The sequence below is a fragment of the Scyliorhinus canicula genome, chromosome 1, assembly GCF_902713615.1.
Source record: "Scyliorhinus canicula chromosome 1, sScyCan1.1, whole genome shotgun sequence".
Taxonomy (NCBI): Eukaryota; Metazoa; Chordata; class Chondrichthyes; order Carcharhiniformes; family Scyliorhinidae; genus Scyliorhinus; species Scyliorhinus canicula.
The window spans coordinates 262385965-262410305 of NC_052146.1; the positions used below are offsets into that span (position 1 = coordinate 262385965).

A 24341-nucleotide genomic window follows, 5' to 3' on the forward strand; every position below is an offset into this window, starting at 1 on the left:
ATCACCTTATCTTATCCCTCAGGGGGAGGCGAGGAAAGCCAGGAACCTGCCTCCGGACAAAATCCTGTACCTGTAGGTACCGAAACCCGTCCCCACCTGGCAACTCAAACTCCTCCTCTAATGCCTCCAAGGTAGGGAAACCCTCCTGAATGAACAGGTTCCCAAATCTCTCAATCCCTGCCCACCGCCATCCCCTATATTCCCCATCCAGCCCCCCCCCCCCCCCCCCAGGGAAAACCGGTGATTGTTACAAATTGATGACCACACTGACGCCCAATCTCATGTGTTGCCTCCACACCCAGTTGGCTGCCACCACCACCGGGCCCGTAGAGTGCCAAGCCAGCGAAAATGGCAGGGGCACTGTCTGTAAGGCCTCCAAACTCATCCCCTTACAGGATGCCACTTCCACTTGCGCCCATGCCCTCCTCTACTACCCACTACTACCCATCTATTGATTCCATCTACACCTCCCGCTGCCGGGGGAAAGCGGGCAGCATAATCAAGGATCCCTCCCACCCGGCTTACTCACTTTTCCAACTTCTTCCATCGGGCAGGAGATTCAGAAGTCTGAGAACACGGACGAACAGACTCAAAAACAGCTTCTTCCCCACTGTCACCAGACTCCTAAATGACCCTCTTATGGACTGACCTCATTAACACTACACCCATATCTGCTTCATCCAATGCCAATGCTTATGTAGTACATTGTATATATTGTGTTGCCCTATTATGTATTCTCATGTATTTTCTAGAATTCTGTTTAATTCCCTTTTCTTCCCATGTACTGAATGATCTGTTGAGCTGCTTACAGAAAAATACTTTTCACTGTACCTCGGTACACGTGACAATAAACAAATCCAATCCACTTCCTGACCATCGATATGTTGGCCGCCCAATAATAGTTAATAAAGCTCGGGAGGGCCAAGCTCTCCTCTCCCCTGGAAGGTTCCAGGAGCACCTTCTTTACTCTCGGAGTTTTACCCGCCCACACAAAACCCGATATCGCCACGTTCATTTTCGTGAAAAACGCCTTTGGGATAAAAATCGGAAGACATTGAAAAAATAACAGCAGTCTCGGACGGACTGTCATCTTACCATCTGGACCCACCCCGCCAGCGGGACCATGTCCCATCTGTGAAAATCCCTTTTCATTTGATCCACCGCTTTGCCCAGATTTAACTTATGAAGCTGCCCCAATCCTTCACCACTTGAATCCCCAGATATCTAAAACTCCTCTCAGCCACTCTGAACAGCAACTCTCTCAGTCTCTTTTCCTGCCCCTGCACCTGGATCACAAACATCTCGCTCTTTCCCATATTTAACTTGCAACCTGAAAATCGCCCAAATTCTCCTAGTATCTCCATGATTCCAACCATCCCCCCCACTGGGTCTGTGACATGGAGCAGCAAATCGTCCTCATATAGAGAGACTCTGTGCTCCACCACTACCACCCCCATCCCTTCCCCCACCAGGCATTCGATGATCTAAGGGCCATTACCAAGGGCTCTATGGCCAGGGCAAACAGTAATGGAGCGGACATCCCTGTCTTGCCCCCTGCAGAGACTAAAATACTCCGACCGGACTCGGTTGGTTCTTACATTTGCCACCGGAGCCTGATTTACAGCCGGACCCAATCCACAAATCCCGGTCCGAACCCAAACCTACCCAAAGTGTCCCATAGGTACTTCCACTCCACCCGATCGAAAGCCTTCTCCGCATCCATGGCTACTACCACCTCAACATCGCGCCCCTCCGCTGGCATCATTATAACATTAAGAAGCCGTCTAATATTGGACGTCAGGTGCCTGCCCTTCAAATCCCGTCTGACCTTCACCAATTACTTCCGCGACACAATTCTCTCTTCGAGTGACCAAGATCTTTGCCAGCAATTTAGCATCAACGTTCAGTAGGGAAACTAGCCTGTACGGTCCACAGTTCTCTGGGTCCTTATCTCGCTTCAGGAGAAATTGATGCCTGTGATAGCATTGAGAGAGGGGGGGGGGGGGGGGGGGGGGGGGGGGGGGGGGGGGGGGGGGGGATTGATTCATACCCTCCTCCCTGGCTGGGGGTTCCGACTCACATAACCAATTACAAAATTGACGGAACATGTCATTAACCGCCACCGGGTATACCACCACCTTCCCCCTCATATCCTTTATTTTCCCTATTTCTCTCGCCACTTCCTGCTTCCTCAGCTGATGTGCCATCATCCTGCCAGCTTTCTCCCCATATTCATATATTGCCCCTTTTGCCCTCCTCAGCTGTCCCTCCGCCTTACTTGTGGAAAGGAGCCCAAATTCCATTTGGAGTCTCTGATGCGCCCTCAGGAGCTCCTCATTCCGAGACTCCGCATGCCTCCTGTCCACCTGTAAGATTTCTCCTACCAATCTGTCCAGCTGAGCAATCTGCTCAGTTTTCTCCCTATGGGTTCAAATCGAAATAAATTTCCCTCTGATAACTGCCTTCAATGCCTCCCACACCACTCCTGCCACAGTCTCTCCCGCATCATTATATTTTACAGACTCCGGATGACTTCACTCACTCGATCACAGATCTTATCGTCCGCTAGTAGCCCGGTATCTGACCTCCACTGTGGGCGCTGAGACTTTCCCGTGCTTGCCCGTAGGTCTACCCAATGTGGCGCATGGTCTGCCACCACAATTGCTGATGTCCTCCACCCCACAAAGTGTTTTTTCCAGTACAAAGAAATCTATCCTGGAGTACACCTTGGGCACATGGGAATAAAATTAATATTCTTTGCTCCTTGGCCTCCCAAATCTCCACGGTTCCACCCCTCCCATGCGCTCCATGAACCCCCACAATTCCTTTGCCATTGCTGATACTTTCCCTGACCTAGAACTCGACCGGTCCAGTTTCAGGTCCAGGACCGTGTTGAAATCACCTCCCATAACCAGCCGGTGCGAGTCCAGGTCAGGGATCTTTCCCAGCACCTTCCTAACAAACGCGACATCATCCCAATTTGGGGCATATATATTTACTAGCACCACTGCTATTCCCTCCATCTTCCCACTGACTATAATAAATCTACTCCCGGGTCTGCCTCGATCCTCCCCACCTCAAATGCCACCCTCTTGTTAATCCGGATGGCCACCAACCTTGTTTTAAAGTCCAATCCCGAATGAAACACCTGTCCGACCCAACCCTTCTTCAATCTGAATTGGTCTCCCAGCTTCAGGTGTGTCTCCTGCAGCATGGCCACATCTGCTTTTAACTGTCTCAGGTGTGCAAACACACAGCCCGGCCCATTCAGTCCACCAACATTCCACATAACCAGTCTGGTCGGGGGCAGTCGCCCACCCACCTGTCAATCAGCCATGACCTTTCCTAGGCCAGCCCTTCACCCATGCCCCACATTCTACCACTTGCTGGAACTCGTCCTCGTCTCTCTCTCTCTCTCTCTTCCCCCCCCCCCCTCCATACAAGTTATCAACACAATGACATCAAACACAGAAAGCAAACAAACAGTCCCCCCAGGCGCAGAGCCCCCCCCCCCCCCCCTTTACAGAATCTATCCCATCACCTTCAAACAGAACCAAAACAATAGAAGAGACATCAAACTGGGTAAGGAAAAAAAATTATGCATGCAGAAAGTCAACCGTCTTTTTTCCAACAGAGAAAAAAGACATCGCAACTCAAAGCCCTTTTCACTGCAATTCGGCAAATGCAACAACAAATCAAGATCAAATCAAACAGAAAAAGTCTTTCTCCTCTCGAAAGTCGCAACTTAAATTCCAGAATTGAAACTGCCATCACTGTGGACTCGTCCTCTTGTTCCGTTACCTGCTCCTGTCCCCGAGTCTTCAATTCCCCCTCCATGCGGTCGACCACCCCCTTAATGGAGGCCACCGCCTGGATCAGGTCCTAGGCACACTCCTTGCAATGCCAGGCGAACTTCCCATCCAAGTGTTCGACCAACTGGTCCATCGTCCATTGGGCAGACGCGGCCGAACTTTGCCTCATTGTCACTGAACCCGCTGTTTTCGGAGTTTGGTTTCCATCCATCTTTTGATTTCTTCTTTTCCGACTATTTTTTGGGCGCGGTTCTATAAATTGGGGGTCTCACTTTTATCAACTTATGTTGAGAAATTCCCAAGAAAATCCAGCTTAAAAGCCGTTCAAAGACCACTAGAGGCGAGAGCTGCTAAATGTGGCGACCCTTCACTCCATGGCCACCACCGGAAGTCACTGAAACAATTTATAAAACTACATTCCACACACAAGGCTGGTGAAATAGAAAATCAAGAACCAAGTTAACTTTTACACGAAATACCTGTACAAAAAGAGAAGTTTGGTGCTCAGAATGTAACACCCAGTCAAAAATAAAACCATGCAACATCAACTCAGGGACTGGAATGAATCAGTAACATCTTAATTTTGAGCACATTGACAATCGTGGTCTAACTGACGCACCAGTAAATCTAATGTTGTTTACTCTTCATCTGGCAGAATTAGATTGTTAAATTAACCATCTTAAACAAAACTAATTGAACCTACTTTCTGCGGGCAAATTGTTAGATGAACTTCAGGGCTCATAAATGTTCTCTGGCCGATCGCTGTAGGAACGGCTCAATATCCCGCGATGTAACTGTAGCACGACCAAACACCATTTGTGTTTAAATTTTAAAGCGGTGCATGAAAGCAAGCATATGTTCCCATCAGCCAGCACAGCCAATGCGCAACTGAGGTTTGTAAATCAGGATTGTCTCCGGTTTAATCAATCTGTGCTGAGGCAGCTGATTTAAGGTGATGGTGAAAAGGAGCCTCAGTGCCTTTGCTCATCTAGAACCCCTATTGCTCCCTGTGATCACAGATATCCTTGCTGGAAATATGAACCTAGACAGAAATAAGATTTGGTGCTGCAGCTAGTTGCTTTATGGATAAAGGACTTGCCGACAGGTCATTGTCAAAGCACAGACGTGAAAAGTGAATTCTTAGATAAGATATCCCGACAGTGGCAAGAATCTTTCTGCTGAGTCAAAATAATCTGGTCAGAGTGTTGCAGGTATTTTTTCAGCTGTGTAACAGCACAAGTCTATTTAATAGCACTTTATTTTTAAAATTTAGAGTACCCAATTATTTTTTTCCCCAATTAAGGGCCAATTTAGTGTGGCCAATCCACCTACCATGCACATCTTTGGCTTGTGGGGGTGAGACCCACGCAGCCTCAGGGAGAATGTGAAAACTCCACACAGTGACCTGGGACCGAGATCAAACCTGGGTCCTCGGCACCGTGAGCCAGCAATGCTACGTTTAATAACATTTAACAGCAAACTTCTAAACTCATTTTCGATTTGGAAACTGAAAACATTTCCTTCTAATTCTCACACAAACAGGGCAAGAAAAACTGGTCAGCACAGCATACACAACTGGCAAGGACTAAACCACATTTGTACTTTCTGAAGCAAAATTATAGTTTCAAATAACATGAAGTCAACGAGGAAAAGAAAAGGATTGCCACTCCCGTCCTTGTATATTTGCTCATAAATGTATGACATCATCCTATATCTGGCATGGGGCACAACAGTCTGAAATAGAGGCAATAACTGGGGAACGTGACTTATTCAATAAATAAACAGTTAAAGAGGGCACTCAACTTTATCACAATTGCCAAGCTCTTCCTCAAGGCTTTTCCCTGCCTGGTTAATCTGCTGTTAATAATAGTGAAAATAAATCTTCTTATTCCGAGCTTCAATCTTCCTGAGGCAGCTTCAAACCAATCTACATCCAACAACCTGCTCTGAAAACTCTGTTCATTTATTGAGAGCTGTGACAAATTCCACAACAGCAGCTGGGGGAACACACAATTTTCTAAAGAAAAGTTTAATTTGTTCTATTTCCAATGTTCGCAGATCCTTGAAAATAATACAGGATCCAGAACTGCACCGTTGACAAAATAACTAATCAGTTTTTCCTTGGGCCACACCCTGTGTTCCAAATTCCAGTGAAATCCACCATTAGTTTGAGATACATTACTTCGACAGACAGACTAAAGCAGGGGCAAAAATATTAACACGACCCATCTTCAGTGACGTTTTTTTTTTTAGACTCGACAGAGCCAACAGGATTATCTTAAACAGTAAAAAGCTTGATGCTTCAGGTTAATCAAAACAATAATTTAAACTAGCGTCAATTACATAGAAATAATTGGGCAGCACGGTGGCACAGTGGTTAGCTGCCTCACAGAGCCGAGGTCCCAGGTTAAATCCCGGCTCTGGCTCACTGCCCGTGTTGAGTTTGCACATTCTCCCAGTGTTCGCGTGGGTTTCGCCCCCACAACCCAAAGATGTGCAGGGTAGGTGGATTGGCCACACTGAAATTGCCTCTAGATGGAAAAAATGAATTGGGTACTCTAAATTTTTTTTTTTAAATACATACGAAGAATTTACACACACTAGCAACAGGTTTGATGAACAAAAGGAATCACAAGTCCAGGTATCATTACTGCAGCCGAAATCCAGCATTTTCATTGTAAAATAGTAAAACAGCCCTTCCGCGTACTAACAGCCACTGCAACCTACTGACGTTCAGCACGTTGATCAAACTGTCCAGGTGATATTGTTACAATGCCACTAAATTTAGTTACTGGTGCGTGTGTGTGTGTGTGTGTGTGTGTGTGTGTGTATATAACGACAAAATATGTCCCGATAGTAAAAATTTTATTGTCCATGAAGGCCTCTATCAAGAAGCCAGGTAATAATTCTATGTCATTGAAATAAGTTTATTAGGTCCCAATTGCACAAATATCTGAATGTTTCCCACCACATCTCTTTTTGAAACAAATAGGAAACTGTTTCAAGGCAAGCATTTTATCTCTAACTGAAATCGAAAAGCAGCAAATACTTTCAATAATTATAAACTTGTCTGAAGGTAAAATCATGGACAAAGCTATGTTGATAAATCACATTTACTCCTTTTAGAGTCATGACGGCAGAGGGAGACCAGTCAGCCCATCGAGTCCATGCCAGCTCACTCTGAGGCAATCTAATCTGTCCCATTTACTCTGCTTTATATGCTTGGACCTGCAACTTGCCCTCACATTTATGCTGGTACTTTCATATTAGCTGGGAAGCTGGTGCAATGCAAACCTAAAACGTGGATAAGACAGAATCCACCTCCTCTCTCAGCACCGTGTCATGTGTGATAACATGACGTGCTCTTTTTTGACGTTGGGCATGATTTTTTTTTTCCTTTCATGGGATGTGGGTGTCACTGGTAAGGGCAGCATTTGTTGCCCATCGGAGTGGCTTACCAGGCCATTTCTGTGGGCTGCTGAGTATCAAAGAAATTGCTGTGGACCTGGAATCACATGTAAGCCAGACCAAGTAAGGACGGCAGATTTTCTTCTCCAAAAGGACAATAGTCAACGAGATAGCTTTTCACAACAATTTTGGTGATAGCTCACTCACCACCCTGACTTGGAAATATATCGCCGCTCCTTCACTGTCGCTGGGGCAACATCCTGAAACTCCCTCCCTAACAGCACAGTGGGTGTACCTACACCTCAAGGACTGCAGCGGTTCAAGAAGGCAACTCACCACCGCCTTCTGAAGGGCAACTAGGGATGGGCAATAAATGCTGGCCTAACCAGTGACGCCCACATCCCGTAAATGAATTTTTAAAAATAGTTTCATCGACACCTATTCCAAATTTGTTATGGACTCAATGGAATTTGAACATGAGCCTGGGCCTCACGATTATGGGCCCAGTCGGTGACCTTACAATGATTCCATCATCAGCGACCCTCTTCCCCGTCCCTTCTTACCAAGCATGTCCAAATGGCAATTTTTTGCAGAGTTAAAACCGACGAGTGTCAGGAACGCAAAATGCAAAACTTTTAAGTCCAAAAGTATCGAAAGGAAACCAGTAGCACTTTGAAAACAAAATCAGGAATAGAGGCACTTCAGCATCATTTCTGCACATCTGACCGTGAATTCACCATTAGTGCTCCACATTGCTGGTCCCAAAGAACATACTTTACAATGCATCATCAAATACACCTGCTAAAATGCTCAATTAATCGGGTGGCAGGGTGGCACATTGGTCAGCACTGCTGCTTCGCAATGCCAGGGTCCAAGGTTCAATTCCGACCTTGGGTGACTGTATGGAGTTTTGCACTTTCTCCCCGTGTCTGCATGAGTTTTCTACGGTTTCCTCCCACAGTCAAAAAATGTGCCGATTAGGTGGATTAGCAATACTAATCAAAGATGTACAGGTTAGGTGGGGTTACGGGGATGGGGTGGGGCTGTGGCCTACATCGGGTCCTCTTTCAGAGGGTCGGTGCAGACTCAGTGGGCCAAATGGCCTCCTTCTGCACACCAGGGATTCTTTGTTCTAATTTCATTTCAGGTTTAACGTCATTCAGAATGTTTTTCTCTTTTGAAATTATAGATGGGCAGCATGGTGAATATGTGGGTGGTTAGTGATGGTAAATAGCTCCGTTCACTTACGTTGGCTAATCACAGAGTTGGACCAGGTGTTAAACTGTGTAACCTTTCCATGTTAAGTCTGCAAGAAAGTCCCGCCATGCTCTCAGTGTCGGAGACTTTCACAGAAGAAATCAACCCATCAGAAGTTAAACTTGCTGGTCAATTCCTAGATTTGGGCCAGTGTATTCGAGCAGTTTATTTCAAACAGATACATAAATCTGCAATACAGGACATGAGAAACTGTCGTCGATGTTACTGGATGGGAAGCATGAAGACAAGTGACAGCAATTAAAACTCTCAAAACCAGTCATACCCTTTTGCATTTCCTGCTGCTGATATTTTTAGAAAAAACTACTTATACAAATTTTTAAAAATCATTGCTGCTCAGTGACTTGAATGAGTGCAGTTGTGGGCTATGAACCACCGTGGAATTCATTACTTACAAGAAATTAGACATTTGTACAGTTTCAACCACAGTTTCAGTAAATAGGTTCATGTTACTGTACGTGTGTAGAGGAAACCTAATAACCACAGAACACAACCAAGTTACATTTTCATTCTTACAGTGCACTTCGAATAGGTACTCACAAAATTTCCACTACTGGCAGTCTAATTTGCTTGCATCCCACTCAGTTGGGGAAAAAATACAAGTGCGGACACAATATATGTGTATAAAATAGGCACCTCAGATACCATCATTTGACTTCGACCGTGAAATGTTACATAGGTTACCATCAAAATTTTAATTGCCATCGACGGAAAGGTACATAACCAGAAGTGCATTACGTCACCCACAGTTAAATCTATTCATGACTGGGCTTTGCAGAATGCAAAATATTAATATGGTCAATAACAAATCAGTTTCCTTTTAATTTACTCATGAGCAGGTGACGGTATTTATTTAAGCGAATAAAAAAATGCAGGATCAACTCTTATTTCCCCAAGCGACATATACCTGTGCAATGGTCTCCGCACTTCAATTGACTGTGTAATAGTTAAGGGATGTGATAGGATACAAGACAAATATGAGCCGTAGATGTTTCCTGACCATAACGCTGAAAAAGCAGGTAAAGTGGTCCAATAGTGGCAGGTGCAAATTAAATGAACTGGAAGATTGCAGCATTGCATAGCAACCCAAATTTTCTTCTTTGACTAAAGTTAAGCGTGGATAAAAATGCCAATATCCCCTCACCAAATTTCCCCCAGACCCTTCCTTGCTACCTACAAGGGCACTGATGCACAACTGCTAATATTCCGTCGGGCCTTGATGAAGTCTGGCAGATAACCTGACTCGACGGATAAAACTGATGAAACCGATCCAGTCCTGCTTTGCCCCACCCTCAGCAACAACATTCAGAGGCACGCCCTTCAGCGGGAATAGTTGCCTGCCTGACTGGTTTGCCCTTCCCTGATTGAAGTGCAGAAACGGAGCACAGAAGACAATCCATTAACACAGCTTAAGTCAATGCACACAGACTAAGGATCGGATGTTGCATTTTAACACAACTACATGGTTGAGCTATTCACTGAATAATTTCTATGTGCCATTAAAGCAAGCAAGTTAAATTTTAGGGATTAATATCCAGGAATATAAATGCAATTAAAAAGGTGAGTTGCATTTACTCCAATTTATTTCTGTCAAGAACAGTGCACGAAAATTAGGCAAACCAATCAGAGCAACACTAATAACGTGGAAGGACATAGAAGTACAGGCATGCATCGCATGATAAAGGTACTTTTTCAATCAACAATTTATCATTGCTTCATAAACTTCCAGTGTTAAATGGTGTGCAAGACATCGAGAATTACACACCCCCCACCCCCATTTCAGCATCAGCTACTCTCTTAGCTCAGTCACATCTTAGAACAAAGCTTCACTCTGCGCCAATACATGATAACCTCGGCAAGAATGCATAATTACACCCAAATGAATTTCTCTCCAATCTCCACCATCCTGAGTAAAACTGCCAATTTACGTACGTGTGTCTGTTGTAGGCACACGATTACCATGAACAGGCTGCTTTTAAAAGGTTGTTTAACAGTATGAATGGATATGCCCTCCTTGAAAACTACTGTTCCGGGTAGATTAGACAAAGATTTTGTGAAAAAACTGCTCTGGAACTGAAAATTAACCTTTCGTTTAAGAACAGTCACACAAAATGGCAGAAGTGGGGTTCACGATCTCAGGTTCGTCATCAAGAGGCAAGAGAAACAGCATTTCTCGCTCTCTCTCTTCTCCCCCCCCCCCCCCCCCCCACACCCCCCACCAACATGGAAGGCAGCAAAACCAAAGGCAAGTTACCACAAGGCATTCCTCCTCAAATTCAAGCAACCAGAAACTAGAAGAAAATGGCCAACCAGCATTGACGCAAGTCTGCTGCAGCTGGGGACCACAAAGTTTGGGGAAGAAACAATAAACAGACTGTGCAACATTTTATGGCACCTGCACCAACAGTACAATTGTAAGTGGTTGATTAAATGAAAATACTTCCAGAAAACAAAATATTTTTTCCTATTTTGGCTGAGAATCAGCTGCAGCATTGTTGCCCACTTCCAAGTGAATGGTTGTCACAGGTGGAAATAATGACCACATGTCTATCCTCACACCTTGCACAATTCTCTTCCTGAAACCTTGGGTTAAATTTGAAAAAAGATTAACATCGCTTCTCTGAAAACTTTAATCAGGGACAGCATGGAAACAGGAGACAGAAAAAAGGTACTTAAAAAAAAATGCAATCCATTTCGGAATCACCATGAGCTCCTTTTTTTGCCTCCCCGGAGAAAAACATAGTAAATTTTAACGGACAAGTTGCATTTGGATGACAACAGTAAGAGTTGGAGTGCCATTTCAATATTGCAACAGTTTGCAATATTCGTGTGTGAACCTGGTCTCCCCAACCTCCATCTTTTTCACCCCGTGCTGCAATACAAAGTAATGACTATCACCCAATTCCAGCAGCTGTGAACAGATTTACAATATGCCAAGATGTTCCTAGGTCCAATTTCCCATTAAAAGTTAATTTTTAAAAATCATTTCCATCATTTCCAAATCACAAGACCAAATCATCTAATGCTTTGTCACTCAAATTATGGGATCACACGTCTGAAATGTGAAAGAGGAACTGCAGTATTCTGTGAATCCCTGTTCCTTGTTCATCAAATCCCCAGAAATAGGACATCTGCAGATTTAGGGAAGGTCTGAACTAAAAACCTTTTCTTATTGTACTGGAGGACAGTGTCTCAGATTACATTTTTCTTATGTTGATTTACCTTACCCTGATCTGCTATGACAAGCAAGAGAGACCAAAAGTCAGAATAAATTCCCCTAAAAACAAACAAATTCCCTTCCATGACTCAGTAAAGCTAAAATGGCAGACCAGAAAGTTCCAGCAGATCAGGAAGAAACCGAGCAATTGAAGATCTACGCTGAATAGCCAGTGAGCAGCAAAAAATGCTACAACTATCAGAAAGCCTGACCTCGAGGGGAAATCACTCAAGAGTCCCATTCCCATTGGTAACCAGTAATCTTCACAAGACAGTATTCATTGGCAAGTGTTGGAAAACAGGATCACGCCAAGTTTTTAAAAATAAATTTAGAGTATCCAATTCATTTTTTCCAATTAAGGGGCAATTTAGCGTGGCCAATCCACCTAGCCTGCCCATCTTTGGGTTGTGGGGGCGAAACCCACGCAAACACGGGAAGAATGGGCAAACTCCACACAGACAGTGACCCAGAGCCGGGATTCGAACCTGGGACCTCAGCGCTGTGAGGCAACAGGGCTAACCCACTGTACCACCGTGCTGCCTGGGATCACACCAAGTTGATGATCCAATGGTAAACAACCCACGGGCATTCAGGATGTGAGTGCAGTTGTCATGTAAAAAGTCATTTAAATGAGGTACCAATGAGCAAGTGTTGCCCAAAAAAAATGCAACAACGAACAGGCATTTAGAAAAAGATGCATGGAGACATTACAAAAAAAGTATCAAGGAGGCGATACACTTCTCCAGAGTGTCATGCTACTGTCCCTAAAACCAAGGGGAAGCAGCTGCAATGGCGCAACAATGCTTGAGTGCTCGTGCTTCAGAATAAACCTTCCAAAGAAGTGTCATATTAGTCTCAAAGCATTCTCTCTCCACAGTTGCTGACAGGCATAGGTTATTATGTTTTTATTTCACACTTCAGCATTGGCAGGATTTTGCTTTTATTTCATCAATAGAGTTGATTGTCAAAAGCAATAACCATTCTTCTCATCGTTTGAGAAAGTCCCTCCCAAACTGCCTGCAAAATGATGCTGATGGGATTTCTTTAGAGACGAGAACTGGAATGTTGATTTGAGGTAAATACAAGGTGTTTTTACTGTTCAGCATTCAAGCACATCTACTATATTTTGGTTGGAATTTGGCTTTATAGATATCTTTAGAATCACCTGGCAGATCTCCTCGCAATTATGATGCTGAGAAGGTTTGATGCCTAATCTCTCAACCATGAGACGATCACAGGTGCAGCAGCAACAAATACAACTCAGACTCTGCACTTTAAAAAGAAAGAAAATTAAATTAAATTAAGAGGCAAAAAGAATGCAGGGCATATAGCAGGATTTCCAACAATACGTACTTTAAAAGCACAAACATTATAACAGGACAGGATGAGGAATCAGCTTTGAAGCTCCCTGCAAACAATAAGCTGACCACCCCAGGCCCAGGCATCTGTGAAACTGTGCTTCACTTTATTGGCTTCACTAGGCATAAAACTGAAGTGAGTAACCCCCAGCAAGTGCAAAAGTTACTCTTTGGAATATCGTGCCTGATGAAGTCTCGCAGCACGGTAGCATTGTGGATAGCACAATCGCTTCACAGCTCCAGGGTCCCAGGTTCGATTCCGGCTTGGGTCACTGTCTGTGTGGAGTCTGCACATCCTCCCTGTGTGTGTGGGTTTCCTCCATGTGCTCCGGTTTCCTCCCACAGTCCAAAGATGTGCAGGTTAGGTGGATTGGCCATGATAAATTGCCCTTAGTGTCCAAAACTGCCCTTAGTGTTGAGTGGGGTTACTGGGTTATAGGGATAGGGTGGAGGTGTTAACCTTGGGTAGGGTGCTCTTTCCAGGAGCCGGTACAGACTCGATGGGCCGAATGGCCTCCTTCTGTACTGTAAATTCTATGAAATATCTATGCATATTTTTAATATATTAAATATATATATATTTTTATTGAACTTTTTCCATTTATAACAAGATAATAAAACGGATGCTTCAGGTTTCAATATAAGAACAGTCAACAGTTAATAATACGTCCAAACCTGCCCCCCCAACAATAAACTAACGCCCCACTCCCCTTAACAACTGATGGTGACTAATTCTTTGCAAAAGAAAATAAATGGCTGGCATCCCAGGTAGAACCCCTCTACCAACTGCCTCCAAATGTAGAAATTCCATGAAGACGTATATTCATAGAATCATATAATCTCTACAGTACAGAAGGAGGCTAATCGGCCTATCGAGTCTGCACCAACCCTTGGAAAGAGTACCCTACCTAGGACCAAACCCGACCCTATCCCCTTAACCCAATAACCCCACCGTAGCCTTTTGGACACTAAGGGGCAATATATCATGGCCAATCCACCTAACCCGCACTTCTTTGGACTGTGGGAGGAAACCGGACACCCAGAGAAAACCCATGCAGACACGGAGAGAATGTGCAAACTCCACAGACAGACAGTCATCCAAGGCCAAAATTGAACCCGGGTCCTGGCGCTGTGAAGCAGCAGTGCTAACCACTGTGTCACCCATTATATTTTTACGTGAATATTATTTCAACAGACACCTTAACACCAATCATTTATTTCACATTCATAAAATTTTAACCAAAATTAAATGCATTTAACTTTCTGGTTTGTTCTCCGTGAGAATACTTCAACGTGATTAGGTGCTTATCCTGTTTGAAGGCATAATTGGATGATACATTGATGAATGCCTGGAGATCCGCTTAACACAAACGGACATTAAAAATGGGGGGGGGGGGGGGGAGAGAAGAGGGGGGCGTCATTCCAACCCACAGAGAGGGTCAATGTCAAAGGTTGTTGGTTCATTACTAACTGAGAAGAAATGCGGGTCACTGAGATGCGAGTGCAAGGGGGTGAAGCCGAAGCATTTGCTGAGGCCGAACTGTTCAAAGTCACAGGAGGGAAATGTCCGAGCAGATAGTGAAAACACGGAAAGGGCAAGATTGGAAGAACAGATGCAGTGAGAGGAAATGAAGGGGGAAAATGATCACGGCAGGTGGGGGAGGGCACAGAGTGTTGGCACCCAGGACTTGAAGCCCATTATCCTTCAGCGGGCATCCAGAACATCTCTGTCGCATCAAAATGTTCATAGAAGAGGCAACCCATTTTCTCACAAGAATAACGTTAATTTTCTGTGAATTGAGAACATTTCAAAGATAATACGAAGTAACAATAAGCAAATACTAGGGACGGGAATATGACATTTGTTTTTTTTTTAAAAAGGACAAAAGGAGCGTTCTGGAAATTAATTTAATCAAATTATTCAAACTTGAAGAGACTATCTTGAATAAAGAGCATTAAGTCAGGGAAATTTGGTATTGCTTTTATTTGAGAATGGAGGAAAGAGAGCTATATCAGTAAAGACAAAGTGAGTTTACAGGTCAGAGTGCAATCAGAAACGATAATTTTTGACTGGTTTGGCTGATCAGAGTTTGATGGATAAAGGCAACGCCCATAGTCATTTCTTACTTCTCAAAAGCTTTATGGATATGATATGATACCACTACCAGGAAGACGGCCCATATGACACAAAAACAAAATGGCATGAGTGGGCAAATATGTAACTGCACTATCAATTGGAAGTTTGTCATACATGGAGCTGCATTAGAGTGGCAAAAAGTAATTAATGGGGACTGCGGCTGAAAAATCAGTAGTTACCTTTGATGTTCATAGCAACAACAGCAGCAACAAAATTGCCCAAATGTGATGATTTGTTGAAAGAAATTGCTAACAATGAACAGCAGGTTGATCAGATACAGAGGCACCTGGAGCATCAGGAAAATTCAAATAAGAAAGAGCACATCTAATCCCATTAACCAATACTAAATTCAACCTGAAGTTGAAACTTTCCAGGCAATTCCCAAGTAGGTCTGTGCATCAAGATTTCCACAAGGTCCCACATAAAAGTTGTCAGATAGGCCATTCAGCCCATCGTGCCTACACTAGCCAAAACAAGAAAAAACGAGCTCCCCATTCTAATCCCACCTTCCAGCACCTGGTCCGTAGCCTTGCAGTTTAAGGCTCTTCAGCGGCTGCTTGAGGGTTTCTGCCTCCATGACCAAACCAGGCAGCGAATTCCAGACACTCGCCACTCTTTGGGTGAAGGCATTTTTGGTAATGCCCCACCTAATTCTTCTACCAGTCACCTTAAATTTGTGCTCCCTGGCAACTGACCTCTTCCGCTCGAGGAAACAGGGTCTTTCTTGTCTACCCAATTTAGGTCCCTCACAATCTTCTACACCTCAATTAAATCACCCCTCAGCCTCCTCTGTTCTAAGGAAAACAACCCTAGCCTGTTACCTGCTGCGGAGCTTATTCTGGAACCAACTCACCAATTTCCCCTGCATCACATGGGTTTTTACTTTGCTGAACAGTCTGCCACGTGGACCTCATCAAATACCTTACTGGAATCCATGTAGACAACATCCACTGCACTACCCTCATCAATCCTCCCATGTTACTTATTCAAATTGAATTCGGAAGACCGACTTTCCCCTAATAAAACCATGCTGGGGGCAGCATGGTGGCGCAGTGGTTACAGAAAAACAGATCAGTATGAATCCGACCATGTTGCAAATAGCCGAAAACGCCATTGCTTATAAGGCAGCAAAATGCAACCGTTAGTCTACACCTATACAATAAAAGCAGTATGCCTCACGGCGCCCCAAGGACCTAGGTTCAAAGCCAGCCCCGGGACACTGTCTCTAGTATGGTTTTATAAACATTAATATTTAGCAGGTTCTCGGGTGAAAACAGATAAATGGACCTTCTTCAAATTGAACATACTAGATAGCTGAGGCGGAATTACACCTTGACCGCCTGATCATAACCTCAAGGTTACCAGGCCTTCAGACAGATTAAGTAGTCTGGGTTCAAGATATCACAACGGTGGTTAAAATGTCAGAAGAAGGGCAGCATGGCGGCGCAGTGGTTAGCCCTGCTGTCTCACGCCTCCGAGGTCCCAGGTTCAATCCCGGTTCTGTGTCACTGTCCATGTGGAGTTTGCACATTCTCCCAGTGTTTGTGTGGGTTCCGCCCCCACAACCCAAAGATGTGCAGGGTAGGTGAATTAGCCACGTTAAATTGCCCCTTAATTGAAAAAAAAAAGAATTGGGTACTCTAAATTTATAAGGGAAAAAAACATACTGACCATCCCTGATCACTCACTTCTATTTTAAGTGACAGTCAATCCCATCTCTCAGAATTTATTCTAATAATTTGGTTGCCACAAAAGTCAGATTGACTTGCCTCTAAATATTTGGCCTACCCCTTGCACCTTTTTAAAGTAAGGGTACAAGGTTCACAGACCTTCAAACCTCTGGTACCTCACCTGTATCAGTGAAGATTGGAATAAAACCCTCAGGGTGTCAGCTATTTCCTCCCTGGTTTCATTTGACTCATCCACACCTGGCAATTTATCCACATTCAAGGATGACTGTTCCCCCAGTACTTCCTCTCTCACGAAGCTTATTGTATCGAATATTCAAACTCCTCTGAGCTAGAATGTCGGCATTACCCCTCTCCTTTGTGAAGACAAAGCCAAAGTACTCGCTGTCGAACATTGCCCACATCTTCTGCATCAACACAAGAGTTACCATGTACATCTCTGATAGGTCCTACCCTTTTCTTCGTTATCCTCTTGCTCCGAATGTACTGATAAAAGCATTTTAGAAGTTTTCCTTGATTTTACCCATACACATTTTTCATATTCTTTCTTTGCTTTCCTTTTTCACTTCACCTCTGCACTTTGTTCTATGCCTGGATGTCTGCTAAGCACAGAGCCAACATTCTGGGACAAAGATATTAGGGGTAGGATCCAAATGGACAACATACAAAATGTTTCAGTTTCGTTATAACATGAGGTGCATAAAGGAAAGATAAACTGACCCATCTCAGTACTGTTTGAGATTTAAATAATCTCCTCCATGTCAAACTGCCTCAAGATGATAACATGCTCAAGTGAGTATCTGCAGGCACGGACATTCTTTCTTAATTCTTCAGGTCTGAACCTTGACAAGTGTTATTATGCTGCTGCATCTTCAAAATCATCACAATTCAGGGGTTTGCCCTATATAAACTACAGATACACACTTTTTAGTTAGCAATCATCGAGAAATCCTGGTTGATTGTTTTCATACCAGCCAAGCGTCTGCACAGTAGTACTTGCCCTTTGTTTCATACCAAATTGATGATGGAGCCTGAGCATTCCTGTACTACATTTGGGTACAGCTGCATTGTTTCTTTAACATCCATCAATGTGGTCTTGTGAAAGTCTTCTTCGGGGGCTGATAGTTGGGTAGCTAACAGGTGGATTTAAACAGCTAGATCATGAAATAGGCCGTGAAGGACAACAGAAAACAAAACGGAATGTTAGCTTGTCTGCCTAGACATTCTCAGTTTCACTTTCAGAAAGGAAATTATAGTTGAAAAAAAAAACATGAAATGAAGGTTGGTTAATTGCTTTTAGATACAAAAATGCACCTGCGTGGTATTTTAATGCAACTAAAATGCAACTAAAGGTGTCTCAAGAAAGCATGACAGAGACATCAGACTGTAAGTAATCAACATATTGTCAAACAGGGACAGACGATATTTAAAAACATGTAATGGGGAAAGATGAAACAGGAAATGGGGATATATATATATATATTTATTTATTAATTTATAATACCAAATTCATTTTTTCCAATTAAGGGGCAATTTAGGATGGCCAATCCACCTACGCTGCACATCTTTGGGTTGAGGGGGCGAAACCCACGCAAACACAGGGAGAATGTGCAGACTCCGCACAGACAGTGACCCATGCCGGAATCGAACCTGGGACCCTGGAGCTGTGAAGCAATTGTGCAATCCACAATGCTACCGTGCTGCCCTAACATCTTTGGGTTGAGGGGGCGAAACCCACCCAAACACAGGGAGAATGTGCAAACTCCACACGGACAGTGACCCAGAGCCGGGATCGAACCTGGGACATCGGCGGCGTGAGGCTGCAGGACTAACCCACTGCGCCACCGGGCTGCCCAGGGTATACAGAGATATCTTCAGTGCAATGAATAATGATAGAGAGGTAGCTTGTTTGGGTGGGGCATAGAGTGGACTGGGTGGTGGCTGTTGCAATGACCTGGAGTTGAAGGAACAACAGGCATAAAACGTGATATAGGGCCAAGTGGTTAGCTACAGTGCATTTTATTTGGAATATATGTCAAGAATAGCTTTGAAGGATGATGTTGGAAAAAAAAACAAGCTTTCGTAGTGACGAAAGCAGGCTTCCTGTTGCATGAAGTTGAGAAAATAGGCTGGATTTTTGAGAAGACTCCATGGACCTTTAATAACGGCTGACAGAACTGTCGACGTGGAGTTTGTACTTTCTCCCCGTGTCTGCGTGGGTTTCTTCTGGGTGCTCCGTTTCCTCCAATGATGTGCAGGTTAGGTAGAGGATGGGGATAGGGCGGGGGAGTGGGACAAGGCAGGATGCTCTTCCAGACGGCCGTACAGGACGAATGACCTCCTTCTGCATTGTAAGAATTCTATGATTCTCGGACCTGGATCCAGCGGTCTCGACCCAATTCCAACGTATCCCATTTTTGCTGGTGGGAGACAGGATCTCACAGGCAGGAAACCTGAACTCAATTGGGCCATTTGCACAGTTCAAACACAGTCTATTTGCGCTGCAGCAAGGGCCTGATCCCACACTGTGGAGTCATGAATTGATGGAAGGGACACAAATTCTCATGAAGGGTGGATGAGGCATGTATAACAATCCAGCTGTGAAGTTAGTTAAGTCCCCAGCCCTTTAAACATTGATTTTTTTTTTTTTACAAAGCTTGTGCACGCTTGTGGAATTGGGGGGGGGGGATGTTCTAGGAGTTAGAACAGCTGTTTGGTGTCATTACTCCAAGAACTATCCTTATATTTCCATAACCTACAATCTTTCAGCTAAGTTCACAGCTTGACTGAGAGATCAAAAGGCTATTAAACGGGTAGCTATCTTTGGTGTGGGGCTACAAGCTGGTTTGTTTTAATATCTGAGGAGTTTCTAAAGCATCAAATAGGCTTTCATGAAGGGGATGTTTATTTATATGAAAGCTGCAAAAGATGGGGTGGATGTTAGTATTCATATTTTGTATTGCACAGTTCCAAAGAAGGCTAATTTAACTTCCCAATTTCAAAATGGAAGCCTGGGCAAAACGTGGGGCACAATTTAACGGAAGAGTTGCTAATTGTCATTTCAGGTGGGTTTGGTTGGTAGTGTCTCCCCGGCTCTGTCGGTGAGTTCCCCACCGCTATCTAACCACACAGTCACTTTTATGAGCCCGGCCGAGCCAACACTTAGAACTATTTTCATCACTGGGGAACTGAACTCGCTGGCCAGACTGTCTCTTCAGAAATCAGGCTCTACCATTTTGAAAGGGTGCCCTGATCTCTAAGTGGGCTTCAGGGTCTCTCTCCTCTCCCAGCCCCCCCCCCCCCCCCCCAAATGGGCCATTAAACCAGTCCCATCTCATTAATTACCTTCACGCCATGTCTAAGTGGGATCCGGAACCCCCCAATGAGATCGCAAGCTGCTTGGCGCCCAGCGCAGTTCCTGATGTGGGCCTCACCTGCAATCCAACCAGCCAGCATGTATCCTCATCAGACGCAACACAGCGTTATTAAATCATGCCCATGTTTACAGGAACTGCAAGTGGTTTGTTCACAGTACATCAAATTATGCATGCTCACAGAACTGACAGCTCTTTAAAATCATCCTGAAATGCAAACACTCTGCTTATTACATCATTCAGAACATAACCATTGCATAATTAATCCCTCTAACTAGAATCACAATAGCATCCAGCCCCACCTTACAAGCACTACATTAAGTCACATCTTCAAACGATTATTCTAGTTCTCATGTTGGGGTACAACATTTTTGGCACATTTTTACACTCCCCCCACCCACCACCACCCCAAGGTGGGTTGTGAGGTAGGAGGGAGCGTATAACTGAATGGATGGGTTATCCCCTGGGAACCCACCATGCTCCCAGGACTTGCCTGACCCCGAGACTTAACTTAAGGTCCCGGGACTGGATTCCAGGCACAGCACTGCAGTACCGCTTCTGGCCATTGCAGTGCTGGACCTGACCAAATTGAAGGGATTGACCAACTGCTCTCATGGGTGGGACTTCCTTCCAAGGGCAGACAGAAGCCCCCCACCCTCACTGCCAAACAATGCTCAAGCGAGCGTCAAATGGCAGCGGGAGTTAGAGAATCGGCGCCTGCATTTTTTGCGCCAGCTCTTGGGATAGTGAATGCCGATCACTCACCATCCTTAAAATATTGCCCTCGACATTCTGTTCTGCAAGAACCATTTAGACAATTAAGCAGGAGGCACGGTGACACAATGGTTAGCACTGCTACCTCACGCCACCAAGGACCCAGGTCGATCCAGGCCCCTGTCCATGTGGAGTTTCTACGTTCTCCACGTGTGTATGTGCGTCTCACTCCCACAACCCGCAGATATGCAGGGTGGATGGATTGGCAACGCCAAATTGCCCGTTAATTGGACAAATTAAAAAAAGATTTAGAAAATTTAGACCCTTTATTATGTAACAAAAAACTATGTGCACAACTATCATCATACCTAGCAGGGCAAAACAAACTTCTTCTTCTTCTTCTCTTTCCTCCCCTCCCCCCCCCCCCCAAATTTGCTGGATTCTGCATGGAAAAGAAAAACCAACGCTGCAGTGTTCGTTTCTCTTTATATGCAGATTTTATTTTTGAAGATATATTTTCTTTTAAAAACCTGAGCGTGGTTAGACATTTTCCCCAGGTATCTTGGCCAATGCTAATTTTGAAAAAGAAAAATCAAGCAGCACTTGCAACCCCCTTGTCAGCATTTTTTGTTTTGTTCGAAAGGAAATACTTTTGAACTTAAATTTGTTGCACAATATGAATTAAAAAAATAAGATGGAAGCGCCAGCTAGCCAGTCGTGCTTTTGAAACACCCAGAATATTTGGCTCTGGATTGCTCACAACAGTTAATCTAAAGGTGTTGCTGAGCACAGAAATCTACTTCACAGGAACTGAAATAGGAAATTTCAGTTTTGATTGTTGCAAAGTTGCTAAGCACGTGCCACCAGCAAGCAAGCTTTTTGTTTCAGCAAAAAATATACGGTATTCACAAATCATCTCGAAGAACATTACAAAACATTTCAAAATGGCCAGCACAGAAAAGTACACTGATATTCACATTTCCTGCACCAATCATGTTTCACTCTTGTGATGCTTCAGCACAACTATGGTACATGTAACATTTACTCAAGAGATTCAATATAAGCCAGGGCGGCACCATGGTGCCGTGGTTAGCACTGCAACGTCATGGGGCTGAGGATCCGGGTTCGACCCCGGCCCATATTCCGTGTGGAGCTTGCATACTCTCCCAGTGTCCACGTGGGTCTCACCCCCACAACCCAAAGAGGTTAGGTGAATTGGCCACGCTAAATTGCCCCTTAACTGGAACAAAAGAATTGGGTACTCGAAATTCATATGAAAAAAAGATTTAATACAAGCCACATAGCCCGAGGGGTTCGATACAATTTCCAGTTCCTATGTGTGCTGTGGCTGGAAGGTCCTAGGCGGTGACCTTTCCCCACTGCGCCTCAGCCCCAAGCTTTAGCTCAGCATGTAGTCCTGGACCTTGGAACGTGCCAGTCTGCAACATTCGGTCACGGACAACTCTTTGCACCACTTCTCGCTTGCACATTTCTATCCAACACAATTCACTAACAAAATCCGTTTCTTCATTAAAAGCAGTGAGTTTCTGCTCAGCTTCTCTGTTTCAGGCAGTTAAATAGGTTTAAGCTCCCACGCAATACTCAGGACCCGAATAAAATAGGGGTGACATCATCTTCCTTTCAGTAGAAATACTTGAAATCTGGTTGAAAACCAATACAGCTACTTTGCATATCTGTACAGTACAATAATTACAATCTATAGAATCCAGTGACAAGACATCTAAATTAGAGGAAATAAAAATGCAAAAAGTTCACAAAAAATTGTTTTAACTCCTTACAATTCTATGGCAACCGTTATCGAGGCCATTATAAAAATTCAGTATCTGGGGTTCGAAGAGGCTCCCAGATTCAATGGGACCAATTCTAGGTACATGCGACGGGTGATTCCACACCAACTAGACACCACCAAAATTAGTATGCTCGGGAAAAAAAGGTTATTTCCCTTTCCTCTCCTAAAAAGTTGCTAATATACAGTATGAATCAGTTCCACAAGTAATGGCACACCTCTCCCAATCTCTCACCTCCTGCGGTCTTACAATCCTGCGAGAAATCTGCTCAAATCTCAAATTCTGACCCCTGTCCCATCGCTCCAACATTCATGGTTGTACCTTCAGCGACAAGGTCCTAAGCTTTGACTGTCTCGCACAGAGCCTTTCCGCTTCGCCGCAATTTTCCTCCCTTCTTCACGATGCTTCGTGAAACCTAGCTCCTTCTGCTCTAACATGTCATGTATCTCAACATCAAATTCAGTATGTTTACTCTGCTACAAAGCCTTTTGAGATGTTTTGCAAAGTGAAATGTGCTTCTAAATGGGAGTTGTTGCAGATAGTAATCCTGTCAAAGATAAAATCTGTGACTTGCCTGGTTGCAAAATTCATAAAACACTGCCTGCAGGAGTGACAAACACACTTGCCCAGGGGTGTCATTTGGTAGCCATCAAAAATGGAAATCCAATTGATTTTATTTTTTTAACCCTGAACCTTAACAAAGAACAAAGAAAAGTACAGCACAGGAACAGGCCCTTCTGACCTCCAACACGGTCCGTATCCCTCCATTTCCTCCCTATTCATGTACCCATGCATATGTTTTTTAAATATTGCTAATGTGCCTGCATCCACCACATGCTCTGGCAGCTCCCTCTAACCAAGGGAGAGAGGCAAATAGGGCCATAGTACAATGAAAAGTTAGGATGATTAAAAATGGCAAAAGGCAAACCTAAAGACTTTGTATCTTAATGCATGAAGCATTTGGAGTAAGGTAATATAACTGACGGTGCAAATCAAGGCAAATGCATATGATCTCATAGCCATTCCAACACCGAAAAGAATTGAAAATTTTCTTTTCACCAGCCTAGCTGACATGGGATAATGCAAGGCAAAGCAAGAAGCAAACTTAAGACTTGACTTGTTGGTCGGGCTCAAGTCCAAACTGTGAGGACCACTTGCTCCTGAACCAAAAATAGAATCGTAGAATTTACAGTGCAGAAGGAGACCATTCAGCCCATCGAGTCTGTACCAGCCCTTGGAAGAGCACCCTACTGAAGTCCACAACTCCACCCTGTCCCCGTAACCCAAACTAACCTTTTTGGACACTACAGGCAATTTAGCATGGTCAATCCACCTAACCTGCACATCTTTGGACTGTGCGATGAAATCAGTGAACCCAGAGGAAACCCATGTCGACACAAGGAGAACGTGCAGACTCCACACAGACAGTGACCCAAGCCGGGTATCGAACCTGCAACCCTGGAGCAGTGAAGCAACTGTGCTAACCACGGTGCTACCGTGCTGCCTATAATCTCCAAGTGCAACAAATCCCAATTGCTGTTCATCCCATG

At 44.3% G+C, this 24341-nt stretch overlaps 1 protein-coding gene across 8 annotated transcripts in view; it reads right to left on the minus strand.

Moving 5' to 3' along the window:
• Positions 1-24341, minus strand: part of LOC119973889 (transcriptional-regulating factor 1) — a 274278-nt gene that overhangs the window by 150737 nt on the left and 99200 nt on the right. The gene's annotated exons all lie outside the window — the stretch shown is intronic.